Below are 23,989 nucleotides of genomic sequence, written 5' to 3' on the forward strand. Positions count from 1 at the left end.
TGCTCGTTTGTCAACAATAAGGATTATATTTCTTGTAACGTATCGTTTAACCTTAGCATAAAAACAGTTCAGGTTCCTTTAAGCATCAATCAATCAGATCTGGAATCAGTGTGGATTGATTTTTGCAAGGACAAGCTAGAGGAATTAATCCCCCCTCCATCCTCGAATCTTATAATCTAACCAAAACCATCAATTTGTATTTAATGCTAAACCACGGTTGAACAGTGCCATGGTGACATCATCGCTTCCCTTGAGAAGGCTCGGGGTGCTTTTCCGATGTCGAACAGTCACTTGGATATGCTTTGGGAACTCAAGGGCACCCTATCCTCTACCCACCTTTTTCACCTACACACTTCATCCTTAGGTCCTACATGGCTCATCCTTACATACTGATGACACTACTATTCTGTTCACTCACAACCCCGTTATAGCTCAACGAAAAGGTTCATATACCATTATTGACTAATGTCCAATATTTATCCACAATAGGCCAACCTAGCCCCCCTTTCCAACCAAAAAAAGCTTTCTTTGGGTTGGGCTGTATCTAGACAACCGATTTCGTATCCCCATACGTCTAACCTCCAGACTAACCTCGACCTCACTATAATACCCATGTACAACTTTCCTCCCGATTTCTTCCCCAATAATCCTTCTTCGTGTAGTGAACGTCCTTGAAAAGAAGAATGCTGCAGAGGTCTTCCTCGATGGAGTCTGCTCCTGGGTTCGCTTTGGAAATTCAAGGTCATCGTTACTTTTACACTTTCCCTCAACCTTAATTCCTACCTGCACCTGCTTAAGAAAGAGGCAATACATTCGAGAATCATTCTCCTCAAGGTAGCTCCTCGGCCCGTTACTGTATTCAGGTATACTGCTAATATCCACTCCCATCCCGAAACCACTATACAGACATACTGATGACACTGTCATTTTATCCTCAAACTCCGACCACTTTATATACAACATAACCTTCACCCTCGCTTCGCTCTGCCACCAATTTATTATAACCTCATCCGCATCCTAACGAATGTCATGCGCTACCTCGGGTTGTAAGAAAAGCTTAAAAGGACTGAACCAATGATAACGATTTCTTAAAAACACTATTAGATAACAAATCTAAACTTAGATTTAAAAAAATCCTCATATATAACTCAACACTGAAACCAATATGAACATAGCACTATGAGATTCAGCCAGGCTTTACAATCTCAGCAGAATCCTGACCTTACAATCACGAATCAATCCTTTCGATGCTTCCAACCGCACCATCCATAAAGACCTAAATTTTCCCTTTATAAAGAACCTGCAAGATCCATCTACAAAAAACCCACTCAAAGCCCCAATATCACTCTAATCCGTAAAACTTTCCTTCCCGTCTGTACCCAATCTGCGAATAAGGATGAGTAAGTTAGATCCCTCTAGTTGAATAATTTCTAACAAAGGTCATCAGACCTGTAGAGCAATTAGTTAGTACTATTCTAGCCAGAACACAACAATCCAAGTAAGATGATGCAATTTTCTTTTGAACTAATTTACGTTTACACCTATTTTTTCGGACTGCCAAAGCCTAGTCTAAAAACCGTTTAGTTCAGTCAAACGTTTTCCCGTCAATGTTTTTTTACAAGAATAAACAAATTAAAAGTTTCCTCCTCTAAAATGTTATGAGCAAGTGAGATCACCTTCCTATCAGGTCATCAAACGGTAGCTGCACATCTTTTCAAGTTATATAAAGTTACATAAACGCCGGTCTCGGTTAGTTGGCTAAATCTGTATGTTAAGAACAATAACCGGAAAATGGCAACATTAACCAGATGAACTCCATGCTTTCTGATAGAAGGAAGCTCGTTACAAGATAACAAGATACGCCCTGGGGTGGTTGAGTAACGGCTGTTTTAACCTGCGGTGTTTAAACAACAGGACGATTCGTATCAAGACGTAATATAGATATAATTTTAAATAAATAGATAAATTTTGTAAAGCAAGACTCATCAGATCTGATGATCATATAGACCGTGTCCTATGTTAGATTAGATTGGAAAAGAAGTTGGAATCTATGACCAGTACGTTCATTGTATATTTCCCTTATTGTCTAGACCTCCTCATTAAGCTTCAAACTTTTTACCGGATCCAAAGATTTATCAAGGACTTTGTGTGTATTCTTCAGGCCCGGGCTTTTCCTTCTCCAAGGAATAGGAATCTCTGCCTTCGTAAGCCTTCGCACGTACAGAGGACATGTTCTGCTGTTTCTTCTTCTTCTTAGAAATATCACCGCAGGCTATTGCTGCTCTGGAGCCTGCAGTGTGCAGTCAGCAGCCATATCATTTTAGTCGTAACGCGTTCTAGATTTAGTAGTCTTGTTAGTCTGTCAGTAGTGGATGTAGTAACCTTTTATTAAGGATTTTCGTTTTTTTTTTTAGACCTAGGGTTTTTCTCTGCCAATAGGAATCTTTACAACAGAGGACATGTTTTGTGTTTCTTCTTCTTTCTAGCAATATCTGCACAGTGCGTTTCTGCTGTTCAGAGTCTATATGCCTCCGGAGTTTGCATTGTCCAGTCAGCAATTCATCATTCTCGTCCTGACACGCCCTAGATTTAGTAGTTCTGCCGTTAGTTTCTGCTATGGTCTTTTGATGAAATGGTTCTCATGTTCCTCTTGGGCTACATTCCCATTAGAAGGACTTATTTTTGATCGATTTGTCTGACGGATTCACGTTTTTGATGCGCCACAGGGCGTTCAGGGCCAATATAGTCCCCATCGAACTCTCCTTGGCCAATTTATTCCCCTGTTCGTTTTCTCTTTGCCCTGTGTGCCTTGGTACGCAGACAAGTGTAATTTTTTATTTCTCAAAGTCTAACATGGCGACTCTGGACTTAACCTCCAATGTGGTTATAGCCAAACCAACTCGCCTGATAAAAATGGCATAACGTGCGAATGCGGATACATTTACATTTAATAAGATTAACTAGGAGACATGTTGGCTCTTTTGGTTTGGGTATCATGAATTATTTTCAGAACACAGGAGAATTAAAGGACTGACCTGAGGAATTTTTGTCGGTCAACGGTTCAGAATTTTAGGTCTAATGAGATCAAATCCAGAAGCTTTTCTCCTAGGAGCGTGGTATAGCCCACAAACCTTAACGTAACCTTTTCTAATAGAAAGTAAAACATGTCAGAGGACGTAGAAATATGTCAGCCGAGATTTCCTATAAAATCTCAATTGAGGCTGAGAACCCAGAAAAAATCTGACATTTTCGACTTTTTCTATTCGTTTATGTTTTTCAAAACCATTTTTGAGCAAAATTGAATTCTAAAACTTCACGGGTGAATTTGAAAACTTAGTCCATCTAGCATGACGTTTGAACATGGTTCCTTTTTCTAAAAAATGGATACACAATGGACTTTGATTGAAACATTTCCAAATTGTTCTCATGTGCCTGTCTTTTATAATGTCTATCCCTTTATACAGAACTTCTCGTTCGTTCAGAATATTGAAGGGAGATGTAATTAAGTAAGAGGAAGATAAATGCTCTATAACTCTGCCAAATTGCACATTAATTTCACTGGTTTTCCTCTTTTGCGAAATATAAAGAGAAGATTTTTGAAAATCTTTATTTGATTCTCCCTCCTTAAGACTTTCTTCTTAAGTAAAAATCTCGGATATATAAAGGGTTGTAGGGGTTAAATTAATAAATTACGTGTTGTGTTAGCCAATGATTATTTGGAGAACGTGAGGTGCGGTCTGGTGTGACGTAGGCTTTAGAAAAACAATTTCTTTATCGTGCCAACGTTTCGATCTTTAATGAGATCATCTTCAGGGCTCAAAGTGTTTGTTTTCCATGTAGATGTGTCATTCTTGTCTATCGTGTTGAGAGTGACGAATAATAATTAAAAGTGAAATTCACTTTTCCACATCCAAAATGTAATTGTTATATGTAAACAATGTTTGTAAATCCCAGGCCCTGAAGATGATCTCAATAAAGATCGAAACGTTGGCACGATAAAGAAAATATTTTTCTGAAACCTACAACACACCAGACCGCATCTCACGATTTCTAAATAAATATCGATTAACGGTCACTAATCACCACACATTATTTAATTATTTTGACGCTTAATATTATTGCCTAAATAGAATTTTTTTTCGGATTAAGGACCATCTAAAAGAAGCGAAACATAATTTCAATTCAAATTTAAATACAACAGTGGTACATAGTTTCAACAAAGGGAGAGAACTAGATTGGTTTGAAAATTTTGAAATTAAAAAATGTAAAATTGAACATGGAGATAAATTGATTAATAATATAATAGATTTTGATCTACCTCCCATTTTGAATATGTGCATAAATAATACTAAACGTCCAAATAATTTAATTAATTAATTTAATCGGCGGTTCACCTTTGCAATCTATGTCGAGAGACGTGGTTGTAGAATTCCTTCAACCTGATGATGAGCTTAAAGCTCGAAATCCGTATCGTTGAAAAACAACTTTACTGTGTGTAGGAACTATCTTTTTAAAAGGATTGAACACCGCACTCACTCCATCATTCATCATTTCTAGTAGTTTGTCGCGTTCCACAGTCGGCGATTTGTATTCAGTTTGTTGAGTTTTAAGTATTGTTGTAAGTTTATTAAAGGTGTGCTTGTCTGATGGGTACGAACTGCGCTGTCATCTTCCCTGGCCTCCTTCTCTTAAAAAACCGTAAAAACAGGGCCAAAACGTTTATCTATCAAAAATGGGCAGATTAGGACGAATTTCACATTATCTTTACCGCCTCGAATAGGAATAACACTTCCGTTCAGTGTAAGCTTCAGATAAAAAAAATTGAATTGCTAATAAGGATAAAAACCCGCTAAAACGAAAACGAAAGCTCTTCACCTGTTGAAGGTGGTCACGTTTTTATTGTAAAACATAGGCTGGAATTAATTCTCTCTCCTCAGGGTATAATAGCTATTGGTAAAACTCATTGAAATAACAGTATTTTTTTTCAAACGACGTGCGTTATTTGCCCCGGAAAGGCGAAGTGGTCGAGTGAATGAACGTACCTTCGGTTGTATGTCAGTGTGTCAACTGCCGGCCTTCCTTAACAAACCAGCCGTAGAGGATTCCCCCTGTTCCGTCTGACAGTTATTTTAATATTTAATTTACATCCTCGTCTGGATGAGGTGAAATCTTTTTTTTTTATAAATCCAAACATGGCATAAATTTGGAGAACATACGCCCTGTAGTTAAACTGTCAACAAATCATTATAAATTATGCTTAAATAATGGTAACGAGTATGCAAAATTGGTATTTGTATAGAATCGGGTCAAATTTTATAATAATAAAGTTCGAAGATGTAAACGTTTATATTATTGTTATCTTGATGACGGGCTTCAAGATCGGTAGAGAGCTCGAACCGACCAAATCCCACGGTAAGCCGAGCTTTATAAGCTTGTACACTTAAACCCCATCATTAATTGGGTCCGAGACGAATACTTTCACTTTCCCAATCGAAGAAGATTTGAAGCCGGCAGATCAGCGATATCCCATCCACAAATCTAGAAAAATTTGATCTATCCTTTCTACTAAGTTTTACTCCTTTCGAGAAATCGATGGGAATTATTTTTGTAAGATTTTCTCCTGTGGTATGCAGGGGGACATAATATCTGACAGATAGACTAAATAATCTGATAATAGGGAGAAAACGTGTTTAAAAAAAAAATAAAAGCCGTTGCATGCAATAAAAGTTATGCAGTAAGCGGATATCCTCCTCGACGCGTGAGATGAACCCGATGTGGATTATGTGCGCCTCAACCTCCTAAGTTTTAGTAGGAAGGGTGAAAAGGTCATGGGATGAGGGAGTTAGAGTGAAAAGATAATTTAAGGTATCGGGATTTTTTAAGGGGTCTGAGTGGTTATTAACAAAGAAATCATCGATGATTGTGCGGAGGATATCTGACTGGATTAGATGTAAGATTGTTAGAAGTTAGATTTTTTAGCCCTCCAGTTCCAGCCTGTGTAAGCCCATATTGAAGATTGAAGAACTGTAAAGTATTTGTTTTACCGTGAGTAAGTCGTGAACGCCTAGCAGTATTTTATTTGTCTTGTACTTTTAGTTCAATTCTGCCATTTTAAGTCACGTATGAGGATTCCATGTCTTTTATCTATGTACAGACCCAAGTATTTGATGCGGTTTGCCGCAGGAAGGCGAATTTTCATTCAGATAAGCGAGTCGGAGGATAAAAGTCAAATATTGGGATTTGTTGTACTTTATTTTTATTGTCCATTTACGTAGCCGTGGCTCTGAGGTAAGGAGGTACTCTTGGATGGCTCGAGGTTTGTACAGAAAATTGTTAGCAAAGGTAAAAGAAGTCTTTTGTGTATACGTTGAAAAATTACGGACCTATCCCTTGAGGAACGGAATAAAAAATCACCGACTGTAAAATGCGACAAAGAATCTACTTGACTACTTGACGTCTTCGACGGCACATGAACCCGATGGGTGTGGTTTATGCGCGCAGATGGTCATGTCAGCTTGAATGCAAAGATATTTTGACTTCTCGGGATTTTCTGATGGGTCTGAGTGATTACTAACAAAGAGATCATCATGATTGTGCTGAGGATGTTTTGAGCTTTCACCTTGTTAGACATAAGCCAGAAAAGCAAGAACTTAATAAGAACCCTATGGTAGTGTTTGTTTTGCTGTAAATAGCAAATATTGCTTGTCAAGCAGTTTTTTATTTGTCTTGTATATGTGTGATATAGCGTGTCTCTTCTTCTTTTTGTTGGGCCCAACCCTGAATTCGGAAAACCGAAAACAAGGTCCTAGAGGTTTTTTACGATCGGACCTGACTACAATTATTTCATTTATCGATCAGGCACCTTTTATATTTCATTTAAACCAAAGTAAATACGACACCAAATGTTTGTTAAATTTGAATCTTTAATTACAATTTATTTTCACATAAAATGACAACATATTTTATTAATTATTATTTTTAATTTAAAGAATCCTTTTATCCTATAACAAACCTATCTCAAATCTACAAACCTTAATTTTAAAATGGAATTTGATTCTCGTTTTATAGTTCCATAAAGAAAGGTAAAGAAATTATTATTATTATTATTATTATTAAAATTTTGACCACCAAATTAGAAAATACAATTAAAATATTAACACAACTTTTAAAATGAAATATTATTTCTTTTATTTTTCTTTATAAAAATATATACCCTTTTAAAACTAAATTACAATTATTATTTTTTTATTTTGACGTCAAAGTAATAAAAATTAACTCACTTGAATAGTGTGCACACCAAATTTTTCTTTTTACCAAAAATAGCTGTTTACCCATACAAGCCAGAAAGGGATATGTTCTATGACTTGAAAAAAATAGCCCTTTCTTGGCCCCTACTCCTTTCACTGTTTGAGTGTGTGGAGGGGCATGGCGGTTCATTTAAATCTGAACGTGACATATGTAGTCCATTCTGCCATATTAAGTCGCGTGTGTGGATCAACAGAGGTTCGCAAAGGGGATAGCTGTATATTCAGCAAATGTAAAGATGAAAGAAAACGTGTATACTGAAAAGTAATGGGCCTAGGATGACCCCTTGAAGGGCACCATGGATAACAGAACAGAAGAGGTTGAGGCTCGGTAGGTAACGTATAAGAAACGATTACGTAGGACTTTAGAATGAGTTAGTACGAGAAAAGAAGAATCAATTCAACAATAAACCCTGGAACGACGTCATTGAACGCGTGGGAAACGTCAAAAAAGACTCCACTCTTGGCCAGGAATAATGTTGGTTGTGGATAGGATTTCGCTAGTACTTTAACAAAGTATAGGTCATTTCAAGGAAACATTGTTGGTTTATCAGGCTTGTGAAGGAAGTGGGTTGTGCGAAGGGTGTAGTCAGGACTACATCATCAGGACTATCGCCTTGCGAGTAAGGAGAGGAAGAATTTTTTGGGTTATTAGAAGATAGGACTTTTGTTTCTGAGAAGGTTTCTTATTCTTCTTTAATAAAATATGAATGTAAAGACATGACTCATCAGATCTGTTGGTACCAAGTAACCAAACACTGATGGTCGGCACTGTTTATCAATCGCGTGAGATTCCGCCTGTGGTTTGCAAAATGCCAACCCAACCTGTTTCCGAGGTTGAAAAGAATTTGGGGCTAATTTGTCAGTAGTGGATTTTTATTTCAATTTAAGTTAGTCTTAAACTAAGTAAGAGTAGACAACCTCTATCCTGCTTTCCCTTAATAACGCAAAGTTCATGGGGAAGTCTACTGTCTCTTCTAAAAAATTCAGATATTCTATTTTTTAATATTGACCCAAAAATTCCATTGGATAAGCTTCGAAAAGTGATTTTCTGTACACCATTAATAGAATCAGACAGTTTTAGGTCATCGGCGTACGTGAACACTTTTATGTTATTTCCTAATATGAACAAACATTATAAAATAGAATGCAGAGGACAAATAAAAGGGATCTCAATATACAACCCTGTCTTACCCCACGTTTAGCCTCAAAAAAGAAAATCTCATCTTTTTCCCTTTTAACGGTGGAACGACTATTATTACTACCTCCCCCTAAAGGATGATACTTTTTAACAAAAAGTGGATGACTTAAAAGCAAAACAAAATTGTTACACTTAGGTCCTACTTAACGACAAAATGGCTTCAATAAGGTCAGCGTTTAATCATCGATGTTCGAAGTGGACTAAAATAGGCAACATAAGCACTCACCTTTGATGTTGCAGAAGTATTTTGAGGGAATAGATGAGGAAGCATGGAAGTAAAACATTCTCACCTGTCTGTCCAGCATCTCTCTCAGCTTGGTTCTGCAGTCGCTATTTGGCGACTCGCTCCCAAAGAGATTTGTTTTCAAAACGCCAAGTTATGTTACAAGATGGTTGTAGATGAAAAGTTGATAAATCGACGCCGATCGTGGGGAAAGTGGCATGAAACGTTACGAGGGTTGAATCCATCATAAGATCGTGATGCTCGTTTGACGAAATACCGGTCGATTAAATGCACTACAACTGTCAAGTGCGTTTTAGTAAATGGTCATTTTCTTAGAACAGAACCTGGTGATTTGTGCCCCTTGGGACGTGCTGGCTCGCTGGCCAGCTTTCAAATCACCGACCCTCCAGGATTTAAGAGAATTACGTTGACGTTGTTCCATTTTGATTTTATTCCCCGTTTTAAGCCTCGAGCCTCGTAGTAGAGAAAACTGGAAATTGCTTTTTTAACATGCTTTGACCGACATAACAAAATGTAGACCAGCTAGCGTGACATAACAGATTCACTCTACACACTCGACCGCTGTAAGACGACCCGAAGAGTAACTGGCGTGCACCCCATGGTTTAACATACCGGAGAGAATATTACATGCTTTTTTCTTAATTAACTCTGACTTAATTACCCGGGAAGTTTAAAAAGGGGTATAATCACGTCTCCTGGCACTACTATTTACAGTTTTGACCATTTCTTGAAAAATTATCTATTTTTAAATAAAAAGTAGGAATAGTTTTCTCGGTTTAGAGTGAAAGTGGTTGTATATCGGTTCATGTACGAGTTTAATGGACATTCACTGAACACTGAAGAAACGAAAGACACGACCTCTGACTCTCCCTTGACGAATCGAAGATTACACTTCCGCCACTTCTTCACGGCAAACTTCTCTTCGGTCCATATTTAATTCTTTTTAGATCTAGCGATTACAAACCAAATCGCCTTTTCCGCTTCCCCGAGGACCTAGTTTTGTAATATTAGAAGCGTTTTGTAAGTAAATACTTCTCCCTTTGTACCACCAGTTACCCTCCAAGCCTATATGACGAACATTTCTCACTCATTTATGTTTTAGTGGTCAATTGACCAAGTTACTTCTTTCAGTTAATTATTTTTTTTTATGTAAGGTTTTGGTCGAAATGAAAAAGCCAGTGACACGAGCGGTATTCGAACCCACGACCTTCGGCTAAATACGCCGCTGCTGCATTTCTTGAGCTATCGTGATTTCGATCCTCTCGGACACCAACTCTCCATCTCAACCTACAACCTTCGAATTTTACCTATTTTTGCCATTTTCAAATGTCGTGTAATCAGGATTCGATTCTCAGCGTCTTATGAACCTTTTTCATCTCAAACAATACCTTACATAAAAAGAATAATTAAATGAAAGACACGGCACGCAAGAATGGCACAATTACACAGAAGACAAACACTTTGAACCCTGAAGATGATCTCAATAAAGATCGAAACGTTGGCACGATAAAGAAAATGTTTTTCTTAAACCTACATCACACCAGACCGCATCTCACGATTTCTAAATAAATATCGATTAACGATCACTAATCACCACACATTTCTAAATGAAAGAAGTAACTTGGTCAATTGACTACTAAAACATAAATGCATTAATATTTAATAAGTAAAAGAACTTCAGGAAACAGCTCCCCGTGGCCAGTTCATAAGTCGCTGAGAATCCAACCTTGATTACACGACATTTGAAACTGGCAAAAAGACGGAAAATTCGAACGTTGTAGGTTGAGATGGAGAGTTGGTGTCCGAGAAGGCCGAATAGATAGCTCAAGTCGTTCGACCAGCGACGTATTTAGCCAAAGGTCGTAGGTTCGAATCCCACTCGTAACACTGACTTTTCTATTTCTGCGTTTTTTGTTAAAGTAATTTTTAATTTTTTTCCCTGCCTTTGGTACAGTTAATTTGTATCTTTACGTAGAGTACGTAAGTAGTTAATGGATGTATTAAATAAAGCAAAAAGGAGGGAAAATTCAAAAGGTGGGGTTGAGATGGGAAGTTAGTGCCCGAGGGGATCGAAGTCATGATAACTCAAGTGGTAAAGTAACGGCGTATCTAGCCGAAGGTCGTGGGTTCGAATCCCGCTCGTGAAACTGACTTTTTGATCTCAACTTAAAAACCTTAATAAATTGAATGTTATTAATTGGTCAAACGGACCACGAAAAATAGTGAATTTAATGGTATTAAATAAAGTTAAATCTATAAAAAGTTACAAAAAGCAAAAGTGTTTTCTTGTGAAGTAGGCACAAAAACCTTTTTTATGCTAAACACAATTCGAATTCGATTTAAGCCCCCTTTAAAACCATTAAATACAATACCATTTTTTGAAATGTTAAAATAGATATTTTTCGGCTGGATAGCAGGGGGCAATTTTTGCTTCTTCAGGGTCTAGTTGTTCCACTTAAAAATTTTAACAATTCATAACTTCTCTGGATTTTATCCACATTAATAGCAATTTTCAATTAATCTTTATTAAGATATTAGTTGAAATGAAAAAGTCAATGTCACGAGCGGGATTCGAACCCACGACCTTCGGCTCAATACGCCGTTGCTCTAACCACTTCACGATAGCTCAAGTGGTAGAGCAGCGGCGTATTTAGCTGAAGGTCGTGGGTTCGAATCCCGCTCATAACACTGACTTTTCTATTTCAACCAAGACCTTACATAAAAAGAATAATTAATTTCTCACTCAGTTGTCAACTGTTCATTATGTGGAAAAGAAGTAAATGGTTCGCGTAGGTTTTTATTGGCTGGAGTTTTAAGTCTGATTCTCTTGTAATTGTATTCCAGAAATTTCACTGTACAGGTTACTGCAAACAACTCACTTTTTTTTCATAAGGTCCCTCGTATCATGTAAACTATAAATCCCACTATTAATTTTTATTATACTAATAGATGGAGGATTAAAACCCCTATGAGATTAATTCGTTTTTACCTATAACTTTAACCAAAAAATACAAAATCATATACAGCATAATCTTTCACGAGTTTCCAAAGTTCTTGGCTAAAGTTTACATAAAAATTTCTTTGTTCTGTGAAATGTAGAACATATGGAGCTTACAGACAAGTTGCCCCTAGTCATGAGCTGTAAATGTTTATGCTTAATTTCACAAAGGTCAATTATCTCTGATCTCTCTAATTAACTTTCAATTAATTAATCTTTATGTAAGGTATTGATTGAAATGAAAAAATCAGTGCCACGAGCGGGATTCGAACCCGCGACCTTCGGCTCAATACGCCGCTGCTCTAACCACTTCACGATAGCTCAAGTTGTTAGAGCAGCGGCGATTTGAGCCGAAGGTCGTGGGTTCGAATCCCGCTCGTGGCACTGACTTTTTCATTTCAACCAATACCTTACATAAAGATTAATTAATTGAAAGAAGACATTTGGTCAATCGGACCACGAAATATAATGGATGTAAAATTAACGTTCAATTGCTAAATTGAATGTTAGTCTACACCCTATTTAAACAATTAGTCACGATGATTTGGACACTTCTAGTAAAAATAGAATATTTCAGGATAGTCAATATCCTTCGTGCTAAATTTGACCAAAAGGTCTCTATTGAACAATATTGATTCTCAATTGTTTTCAAAATATTTCTCTTTTTAGATTCCTCAACCTTTATCAACTTTAGTCTATAAACCTCCATGAAGCTCTTAAAATGTTAATACTACTGTTATATTTGATTACACCAGAAAAAATATCATTGAAGACCGTATATGATTCATTTATTTATTTTAAAAAAATTATATTCTAACCTGAAGAAAACAATATACTGCAGTAAAATTAAGAAACGATGACAGGATTGTTTGTATTCGTAAAGAAGGTGAACAATTTGAACATTTAATCTAATTTTTAGAAGCTTTTTGTTTGTTTTTTATATTCAGTTTTATACAATAGAGTCTTTTTTTGGCTTAATTTGCATTACTTTCGATATTTTTTAGTAGAAATTGCAAAATTCTAATGACTATTTTTTTAACCGTTTGCAACCATAAAATCAAATTTTTAGCAATTTTACTGTTGTGATTAGTGTACTTTGATAAATTGAAATGAGTCATTATTTATTATTTAGTATGTAAGTCCATATCTTTCTCTATTTACAGAACAAAAAAAATTTTACTTAAACTTAAGACAGAATCTTTGGAAACTCGGAAAAGGTTATCATATATGAAATTTTGTATTGCTTAAGGTTATAATTTGAAAAACAAATTAATCTTCATTGAGCTCTTAATTCTCTTTTTAGTAATGTAATGAAATTAATATATATTTTATATGATTGAGGGACTTTCTAGAATAATGTTGTGAACGTTTGAAGTACCTGAAAAGTGAAAAATTAGAATACAATTTTTTTTTTTTGCTTTACGTTTCCGCATTAGCCACCGGACTTCAAAACTCGTGTGCAACAACAAGTGGAGGGTTGCCATTTAGGCGGTACCAAGAGGGCCACCAACCCGGATGCAGCCAACACATAACAACACAATACAATTGGGAATCAGGCATTAAACAATGGAGACTTTTAGTCAAATTTGACGTCTAAGATAACCTCTCAAATTTTGACGTTTTAATTTTTTTTCACATTTGTAATAGAAGTTTCACAATCCGAATGACTAATTTTCGTAAATCGTTTCTAGCCTAAAAATCAAACAGACGTTAATTTTACACCGGCGATTAAAGACCTATGTGAAATTAAGTGCCATTATTTACAGCTCAAAGTAAGAGCAACTTTTCTGTAAGCGTCACATTTTTCACTATTCACAGAACCAAGAAAATCTTGCTCAAACCAACGAGGATATCCTGAAATATTGACCTATGCTTACGACACTCAGCATATACATCTTAAATAGTCACAATGGAGTTCCTCAATACATGATTCCGTATTGTATTACTACATGACATTATTTTGCTTTTGGGAGTAAAGCTTAGGTTAAAAACAAGTTGTTATGGCCAAATGTAAAATATAAAAATATAGAAGGAAGGTTTACTCTCCTGTTCACCTGTCATCCAAACAATAGTTACATAGGCAGCATATTGTGCAAATACTAGTCTGGGATTGCTTAAAAAGTATGTTTGTCGCAGTGTGCAATCCGTTTTGCGTGAAGCAGGCGATCGTGGGAAAACAAAACGAAATCTCGTGCCAGTAAAGCGTGATGCTACGTACTGAGCCCTTTTCTGTTTTTCCTTTACCTTTACGATTTACCATAATAAACCAGATTTTTAGAAGATTAAAACAGATTTTAAGAAGAAGAAAATCCATCCAACTTTTGTGTTGATTATTGTTTTTAAAAAAGCTTATGGGATGCAGATTTCAATACTAATATTTAATATTATTATTAATAAATAATAAAGTAACGGTATGTATAAGGTACATATGTATCGGTATGTAATGACAAGTTGGAGAGGGCGGAAAAACGCCAGAGAACAAATTATTGAATTGAAAAAGAAAATTCGCATTAAAGTACTTTCCAATTTGTTTTATTGTAGCGGAACCATTGCGTATATTGCATTATCCCGGCTTGGCCTTTTGTCCTCCTCGCAACATACTTTTCGGTGGGGAAAAATGAGTGTCAACGCGGGAAAAGGAAAATGATTCCCAGGTCGCTTTCGATTTCCGGGAAACCAGCGCTACGGTGACAAATAGGGAGCTTTCTTTCCGACTTCCACCCGGTTACGGAACAATGAAATGAAGAAACGATCCGGAATTTTTATTATTGCTTGCCGGCCTAATAATATGGGCTGGGAATTCTCATGTGTCCTCCTCCGAAGACAAACAAACGACAACGATTTCAACGACCAGGTTCACACAAGTTTGGAGAAACGAGCAGACGGTCGTTTGCAAATTAAAAAAAAAAAAAAAAAATATGCCGTTTTCTTTCTAACGGACAATAATCTATTCAGAACACAAGTATAATTTTCTGTTAAAAACATACTATTTTCTATTAATTAAACCCATTTTTATTTGAATTGATCCAGTCCATCACATTTTCAACTTCGACGGTGGGGTTTATTGTCTTTGCCGATAATCAACCAAATTTATGCTCGAACTTTCTCACATTTTTTTTCAATTCTTTCAATCGTTAATATTATAATTTTGTTTCGAAAAAAAGAAAGGAAGGCGTTATGTTTAAAAGTACCTTTTCCAGAATCAAAATTTGGGTGGCGGATGTACAAAATAAAAATATTACAAAAGGAGGCTAATGACCGATCTTAGTCATACGTTTTATGGCATTAGGTCGAAAAATTTTAGAAGATCTTGCCAATTAGCCCTAGGAACCCAATAAAAAAATATTTCAACTACTTTACACAATTTTTAAAATATTTTCTCCCTTTGTAAAGCATGTATTTCAATATTGTTATAAAATAAGATATATATATATATATATATATGGTATAAATAAGATAAGGTACATAAAATATGAAACTAATATGCAAGATTTTATTAGGTTTCGTGGTCCGCTTGGCCAAATAAATTATTTTCAATTAATTAAGGTTTTTGTTTGAGATAAAAAAGTCAGTGTCACAAACGGGATTCGAACCCACGACCCTCGGCTAAATACGCCGTTGCTATACTATTGTACTTGAGCTATCGTGACTTCGGTCGACTCGGACACAAACTTCCCATCTCAACCCCTCCTTTTGAATTTACCCTCCTTTTTGCAATTTTTCAAATGTCGTGTAATCTACGACCACGAAACCTAATAAAATGTAATAAGCAAAATGAAGCTTCACTAAATCTCTCCGTGGCCATTTTATTTATGAATTTATTGAACGAAGCTCTCCTTTTCATTTGTCGCCAAGAATCGAATTCTGGTTACACGACATTTGAAAAATATATTCGAAAGTTAGGTTGGGATGGGAGGTTGGTGTCCGAGTGAATCGAAATCAAGAGAGCTCAAGTGGTTAGAGCAGCGGCGTATTGAACTGAAGGTCGTGGGTTCGAATCCCGCTGTGACAGTGACTTTTTTATCTCAACCCAAAACCTTAATTAATTGAAAAATAATATGCAAGATTGTATTCAATGAGGCTAGAAATATGAAATATTACAAAAGCCAAGGCTTTGCGTAAAAAGCTCTAAAATAATATTTTTGAAAAAACAATTAGGATTCATCTAAGCACCCTTCAAAGCCCTTAAATAGGAATTTTCATAGCAAATAAAAAATATATATTTCTGGGGGGGATGCCAGGTGGATTTTTTTTCGCCTATGCCTGTTTCACTTATAAATTCACACCTATGGATTTTATCCAAATCCAACGATATTTCACTCGTTGGGTAGGTCGATTGTTATATTTTTAGGCTTTGACAACAATGATTTTTCCATTATAATTGAGAAAAATAAGGGCGAAATTAACAGAAGCAGCTCAAAAGTTTTATTTTATTCTCTGGTTCTAATTTATTTACGAAGACGACGTTTATGCAATTACGTGAACTTTATAAGGGTCTCATTTCAGGAAAAATTTACGATAGATCAATGGTTCTTTTTAAATTTTGTCATATTCGATAAAAAAAAATCAAAGGCAGCTATTTGAAAGAGGAACGTTTTGAGGAAAACTTTTTAAAATATATATATATTTTTTTTAGAAAAATTCTGGTTCGTTTTAAGTGCTCATTAGAGCCCTTACAGACGAATTCTTACATCAAACAAAAATAAGACGTTTTTGTGCTGAATTCGCCGGAGCGCAGATGGCAATGTTTTCTCGCATTGATGTCCTTCGCCCCATTTAAAAATTCACAACTCTTCCAGATTTTATCCAAATTCAACGTTATTACAAAAAATGGAAAATAGAATATTTCGTCAATAAAGTTTAGATTTTTCGTAACAGAAGGTGAGAAAAATAAGAATTAATTCAACAAAAATACCTCGAATGTTTTATTATATATCTTCTCTTCTTATTTATTTACGGAAACTAAGATTGTTATATTACATGTTGTATATGGGATTCTACAATAAAGTACTATAAGTTTTTTTACGAGGTCATATCAACCCTCTGGGTGCCGGTGTTTTTGAAAAAAGCCCATTTGTAAGTATGTCGGGTTCGAATGCAGAACCGCAGGATTCGAACCCGGGACCTTTACCTTACAGTGATGAGCACCGGGTCAACGCGTAAAACCTTGCGGCCACCCACGCCCCCGTCGTCTCAATATTATCACCATTTTTGTGATTTTTGGAAAAAAAAATCGGATGCATTTAAAATGCGAAGAATTTGTTAATTTTTTTTATTATTATTTTCTTAAAAAATTGTATTTATAGGTTTTTCGGTGTGCGAAGATGAAATACCAACTTTATTTCTTGATGAAAACAAAAACCTAGGTAGCCCGATCAGAAATTGTGTTTCAATACATACGATATCTACGATTAAAGCTTGCTGCCAAATACAATTATTTTTAAATGGTGACCAAACGTACGGTGCAATGTAGGTTTATATATTTTTTTATTCCAAGAAGCAAAGTTTATAATCGTCTTTCAATCCTTCAAAAACCCGTGAATAACGAAGGGGGGGACTTTCCTAAAGATTTTCGCTTTTTTTCCATCACAAAAATTTAATTAACTTAACGTAAGCAACTTGAACGATCTACGGGAAACTTTAGAGTAGTTTAGCAGCCATTAAATTACACTTAACGGCACAAATCTGTCTACTGTAAATAAATTAGTACCGGAGATGGAAAATAAAACTTTTAAAGAGTTTTTTAAATTCATTCTTATTATCCTCACTTATATTTACATTAAATCTAAATATCGTTAAAATAGACGGAAAGACGAGATATTCTGTTCCAACGGTTGTAAAAACGTTAAATTTGGATAGAATCCTGAGGAGTTAAGAATATTTAAGTGGATAATAACAAGACTCCGAAGAAACTAAATTGACCCGAGTTATCCAAACAAAAAATGTCAATTTTATGTCTGTCATTAAAATTCGTGTTCGGACTTTTTCAACCCGGAGGGTTGTCACTCCTCGATGTGCTGACGTTAGTGACTATACATCGGGGAGTTCACCGACTCCGTTACTGGGTCGCTAGTATCCGCTTGAGCCAAATGCCCAGAAAATCGTCGTTTCCCTACCAACAGGATTAAGTGGGGAACAGACTTACCCGATGCAACACTATGCGACGCTACCCGACGCAAATCCAATGTCCAATTATCCATAAGATTGTATCACCCACGTGCACATATGCCCGATGCCACGCAAACGCTACCCTACTCTACGCTATGCGTCGGGTAGCATCGAGTACAGACGAAGACAAAAGAACCGGATACTCATATTTTTATTTCAAACTACATGTATTATTGTACATACTTATTTTAATATAAACCAAATTAACCGAGATCAAAAATTCATTAGTTTTTATTGTTAAAAAAATTAATTTTAATGGTTCGGTAGAAAATTGATCAAAACACCAAAATACTATTTTTTGATATAATGAATTTACCTAACAATTTATTACACGGTTTTGCTCATAAAATTTATCTAACAATTTATTTCATGGTTTTCCTCATAAAATTACACAGTTTTCGTCGAGTAGCGTCACAACAGGACCCTCATATTTTTTGTAGTTTATTTCAAACTATTATATGTGATTTTGTCGTTATATTAATTACAACATCCATGCTTTAATGTATACCAAATTAAACGAGATCAAAAATTTTTGAGTTCTTATCAAATTTATATAATTATGATAGTTAGGAAGAAAATTGGTCAAAACACCGGAATAAATTTTTATAAACCAATTAATCTAACAAACAATTTATTACATGGTTGTGGTGACGCTGTGTGACTGTACGTGGCGTGCGCTTGACGTCGCATAGATGTGCACACCTTACCAAATCGTGACAAGGCGTCGGGTAGCGTCGCATAGCGTCGCATCGGGTAAGTGTGTTCCCCGCTTTAGGCTCCGACGAGGTCTATCGACAGCTAGGTCATTTCAGCCACAAACCCATACAACTTTCTACTTAAATTAGAAAGAACACTCGCACAAATAAGTACATTCACGCATATAAATACATTCATACATTGCACTCATACTGATTAGTCAGTGGAGTCGTTCCCAAGAACTCATCGCCAACAAGACAAGAGGATCTTTAGAGTCCGCACCTGGCCTATTCGGCCTTATCGGATGTTTTGATTCTCAAGATGAGAGCTGACTCACCTCCGTATACGACGGAATGGTGTTACCTCTACGCAACATTGGTGTAGAGGTGCCCCAGCCCCTAAGGGCCGAGACAACCTCGCTCTCCGCTTGTCCACTCCGAATGGTCGGGCCCGCATTGTGCATCGGGTCGTATGCCGCACGCGAAGGGCTAACAGACCGAATTACATCAGCCTGTTCTCCCGCGTAATCCCTAGATAGAGAAGGCCACTCTATCTCCCTGAGTATAGGGCTCCCCAAGCGTAGAAACTTCCGGGAACGCCCCGGCAGCGGTTTAGTTTAAAGTGGAATTGCTAACCACACCCTCGATGAGAACCGCCTACGGTAAAGTCTCTTATCGAGCTCAGCCTACACCTGCCAGGCGCATTCGAGGGACGCCATAGGCTCAGCCTAGGTGGCCTGCCACGCGCATTCGAGGGACGCCATAGGCTCAGCCTAGGTGGCCTGCCACGCGCATTCGAGGGACGCCATAGGCTCAGCCTAGGTGGTCCGATCCTTAGCTTCCCCAAGGGTACCACGCCGGTCATACGCACAACAATGCAAAGCATACTCGAGTCCGAGACACCGATTCACTACCCGTTTCCGTTCGCTTACTCACGCATTCGAGGGACTATTCAGCATGATCCTAAACGCTTACACGCTGCCGTCCGGTCGCACCGTCTCCCGTGAGGCCGGGGGTAATTACGCTGGCCATACGCAAGCTTCACGACGGTCACAAATAGAAGACAGCCTCTGTCTAAGTTCCCGCCAGGGGCGTCACCACGCGCCACCACGAATCCATTCCCAGCGTAACAAGAGCTGAATTTGGACTGTTTAGTTACCCCTGGTACAGACGGCCATACACCCTCCCCCGTCTATGCAGACAGGATCTAGTGCACTGGCCCTCGTGTGACTCTGCTAAGGCACCCGCCGCCCATGCCGACCCTAGGCCGACACGAGTACAGCTTGTGCTTTAGAGAGGTTGCCACGCCCTCTGGGCTGCACCTTTGTTTTGTGCCCGGATACCTTCCTTGCAACCAAGGGTTGGGAGGGGTCACAGGAAAGAATGAAAAAACTCGGATTGAGAATAAGGGCCGTGGACACGAGGTGAGCCGTTCCGGGTTCTCGAGTCTCAAACCACACTATATCACCCGTCGTCGTCGTAATTCCACACATAGTGGGCCACGACTCCCAGGGTGGGAAAAGTCAGTGGAATACTGGATTTTCCTCCTTTGACCTCTACACAGTATTAATAATCTAACCTAATTGAGGTCGATGTGAGGTACTTTTATAAATATTACGCCATCGACCCTAGTCATTCGCACTGCTGGAGTGGTGTTGTTGACACTACATTTCACCATCACCCCGTACTACTCCCACTAATAAATACACGCATTCAAACAAAACCCATAGAATAAACCCAGAAAACGGCTGCTTTGCTCGAGGACCATTTTTAAATCCGGTGGCATGCATACACGCTCTCTGTACGGGGCCAAGGCATGACACACCTCTATTATGTGGGACACATCGAGCAGCCTTTCTCTTCACAAGGGTGTGTCAACCGCAAAAATTCGTAGTGAATAGCATTAAACCGTGCTTAATACGAATCAGAACTGTCATTTTCAAAATAAATAAATAAAAAATAATAAAATAAATAATGAAGATTACTTTACTGGAAAATTCTTTTCGTTTTTGTAACGTTTTATACGTTTAATCTCATTTAACACTATCCTACTTTTATTTTCTTATCCTAGGTTAAAAAAAATCGACTGATAAATAATAACATTAGAACACATGGACAACCAAGGCAGAAAATCATATTTACAAAAAGCTACTTAATATTATTTAATGGATTTCTCTACTACCACTTCTACCGTACTACTGATTAACCGCAAAATCTGTTTACGCTGCCCTGTACTAATGGAATAGCTCATAAAGACCGGACAAACAACCAAGGAATAGGGAAGGATATTTTAATTTTTACACCTTGTCTACTGCTCAAAAACTGAGGAAAAACAAACAAAACACACTACGTAAATAAAACTGGCAGGATGTAATAACATAGCTATAAAGCTGAAATTGTCTTCAGACGTATCAATGAAATATTTCATACTGTCCAAGGATTGCATGGTTAAACGTCTTTCCATTTCGATTAACCGGACAACAAATTTCGTACGATCGCATATTCCAGGTTTAGCAACAGAATAAATTTAAGCCCCGTTGCGTGTGAAACTGTACCAATCTGAAGAAGTGCGCAACACTAGTATTTCCCATGTTGCGTCGAAAACTGAATTATCCTGTAGACTAGATTACTGAAAACAGATTTACATAAGCTCAAATCTGTACAGACATGTACGTAAAAAACGCATGCAGAGAGTTGAGTTTATCAATTTTCGAAGATCACTGGCAATTCCACGTACAATAAATTACCGGCAGGCGTCGAGGATCTCACACCCCGGTCATTGGCAGTCCGTGTCAGACCTCGGTCTTATAAGTCCAGCCACCGAGGTCGGGCTCCAGGATGTCAACAGCTACGTCATTTCAAGCCCAACGCAATCAGCCTCCCACTAAGGGTGTTGGAATAATTGATATTATTCTATCACCCTTAACACATTTTGTATAACTAATTGGATAGTTATAATTCCGCCATCGGCCTTGAAACACATTCACGCCAGTAAATACATTCACTCTCAACACATGCTTGAGACATAAAACTATCAGTTCAAGAATCGGAACACGGGACTCAAGTACTCGCTGTCGTGCTCATGCACAATTCTCATATCGGGTGGCCACTATGGACCATATGCACCATATGGACACCTGTTAAGCCGGGAACACACTTACCCGATGCAACGCTATGCGACGCTACCCGATGCAACCCGACGCCTTGTCACGTTTTGGTAGGGTGTGCACATCTATGCGACGTCAAGCGCACGTCACGTACAGTCACACATCGTGTATCACAAATCAGTATCACAATCGCAACGCCTCTTTTGTTCTTAATGCACTATTTTGAGTATAACCTTGTAATAAATTGTTAGTTAAATTTGATGACCACAACCATGTAATAAATTATTTGTTAGACTTAATTGTTTTAAATAAAGTTATTCCGGTGTTTTGATATTTTTTTTCCTAACCATCATAATTAAATTATTTTTATAAAAACTAATGAATTTTTGATCTCGGTTAATTTGGTTTATATTAACATAAGTATGTTGTAATGGATATAACGACAAAAGTACCTATACATAGTTTGAAATATGTACAAAAAATATGATTGTCTTGTTCTGACGCTACTCGACGAAAATGGTGTAATTTTATGAGCAAAAGCATGAAATAAATTGTTAGTTAAATTTTATGAGCAAAACCGGGTAATAAATGGTTAGTTAATTTCATTATATCAAAAAAACGGTATTCGTGTTTTGATCAATTTTCTGTCAAATCATTCAAATTAATTTTTTTTAATAAAAAGTAACGAATTTTTGATCTCGGTTAATTTGGTTTATATTAAAATAAGTATGTTGTAATTAATATAACGACAATAATTCATGTAGTTTGAATAAAAATATGACTGTCCGGTTCTTTTTCTTCGACTGTACTCGATGCTGCCCGACGAACGCAAGTTTGTCGTTTAAGCATAAAGTCTCTCCTTAAAAATGAATGCTAATGTGAAAATCCAATGGGTGAGCTTGAAGTGGCAACATAAAGAAGATAATAACCTCCCTCCGAGAAATGGTCGTTAATAACCTCCCCTGTAAGCGTATATTTTTAGGAGGGATGGTTCCTTCCTATTTATTTTTTTATCTCCAGTGCTAACCGTAGGATTTTCATTTTCATAAGCACCTCTTTTTAAGGAGAATTTGTACTTTAAGCTTAAGTATCAAACGTTTCTAAATTGGCCAGAAATGGCTTCATTTTTCTTAAAGGTTAGCGGCCATTTTTCTGACTGACGGTTTTTTACTATTTATTTTTCTAAGTATAGTTATATCAAATAGATATTAATTTTGGTAAGCACCTCTTTCCAATGAGAGCCTGTACTTTATTAAGCGTCAACCTTTTAAAATTTCACCATATTTCATTAATGTTACAACTTGATTTAATTGTTCAAAGAAAGGACATTTTTTCGGCACCATTTTCGTAAAATATTTTTTGGACTATTACAAGTAATATTTTGTTTTCTCATAATATATATACTGAAAATTCGTAGCTAAGGGTTTTTAAAAGTACAGAAACGTTTATTTTTGGCGAAAATTTTTAATGGTTCAAAGAGTTTGAAAAAAGTTGGCATTTTTCGGCACCATTTTTTCAAAATATTTTTTTCACTAATACAAGAAATTTATTTTTTTCTCTTAATATATACTGCAAATTCGTAGCTAAGGGTTTTCAAAAGTACAGAAACGTTCATTTTTGGTAAAAAAATTTAATGGTTCAAACAGTTTGAAAACAGTTGACATTTTTCGGCACCATTTTTTCAAAATATTTTTTTCACTATTACAAGCAATATATTTTTTTCTCTTAATATATACTGCAAATTCGTAGCTAAGGGTTTTCAAAAGTACAGAAACGTTCATTTTTGGTAAAAAAATTTAATGATTCCAACAGTGCATTTTTCGGCACCATTTTCTCAAAATATTTTTTGGACTATTACAAGCAATATATTTTTTCTCTTAATATATACTGAAAATTCTTGGCTAAGGGTTTTCAAAAGTACAGAAACGAACTTTTTGGCAAAAAGCTAAAGCTGTGCAGAAGAAGTTTACGTTAATACAAAAAATAAATAAATAAATCAAAATCAAAATAAAAACAAACATTTTAATAGTATAAAAGAAGTTGATAATTGTTATCGCAATTGACTGACTCCCGAATTCTGGTTATGGTTCCCGTCCCAGAGATGTTCGACGTAGGGAGGAAGTAGGGTAGAACAAGTATCGGTTAATTGGAGTGAATAAAGCTAATTCATGCGTATAATACTCCATCGAATTAGGAATCCCTTCTTAGTGTAACAAACGGTAGGATTTTACAGCGAAAAATAACAACTTGAGCATCCAAGGATTTAATTAAC

The 23,989-nt window shown here is 36.7% G+C and overlaps 1 protein-coding gene across 2 annotated transcripts in view; it reads left to right on the forward strand.

Annotated features, from left to right (window-relative positions):
- LOC106663385 (mucin-5AC-like) overlaps window positions 1-23,989 on the forward strand; it is a 71,614-nt gene that overhangs the window by 38,547 nt on the left and 9,078 nt on the right. The window lies entirely within an intron of this gene.

This window comes from Cimex lectularius, unplaced genomic scaffold, assembly GCF_000648675.2.
Source record: "Cimex lectularius strain Harlan isolate CLEC.00 unplaced genomic scaffold, Clec_2.1 scaffold195, whole genome shotgun sequence".
In the NCBI taxonomy this organism is placed as follows: domain Eukaryota; kingdom Metazoa; phylum Arthropoda; class Insecta; order Hemiptera; family Cimicidae; genus Cimex; species Cimex lectularius.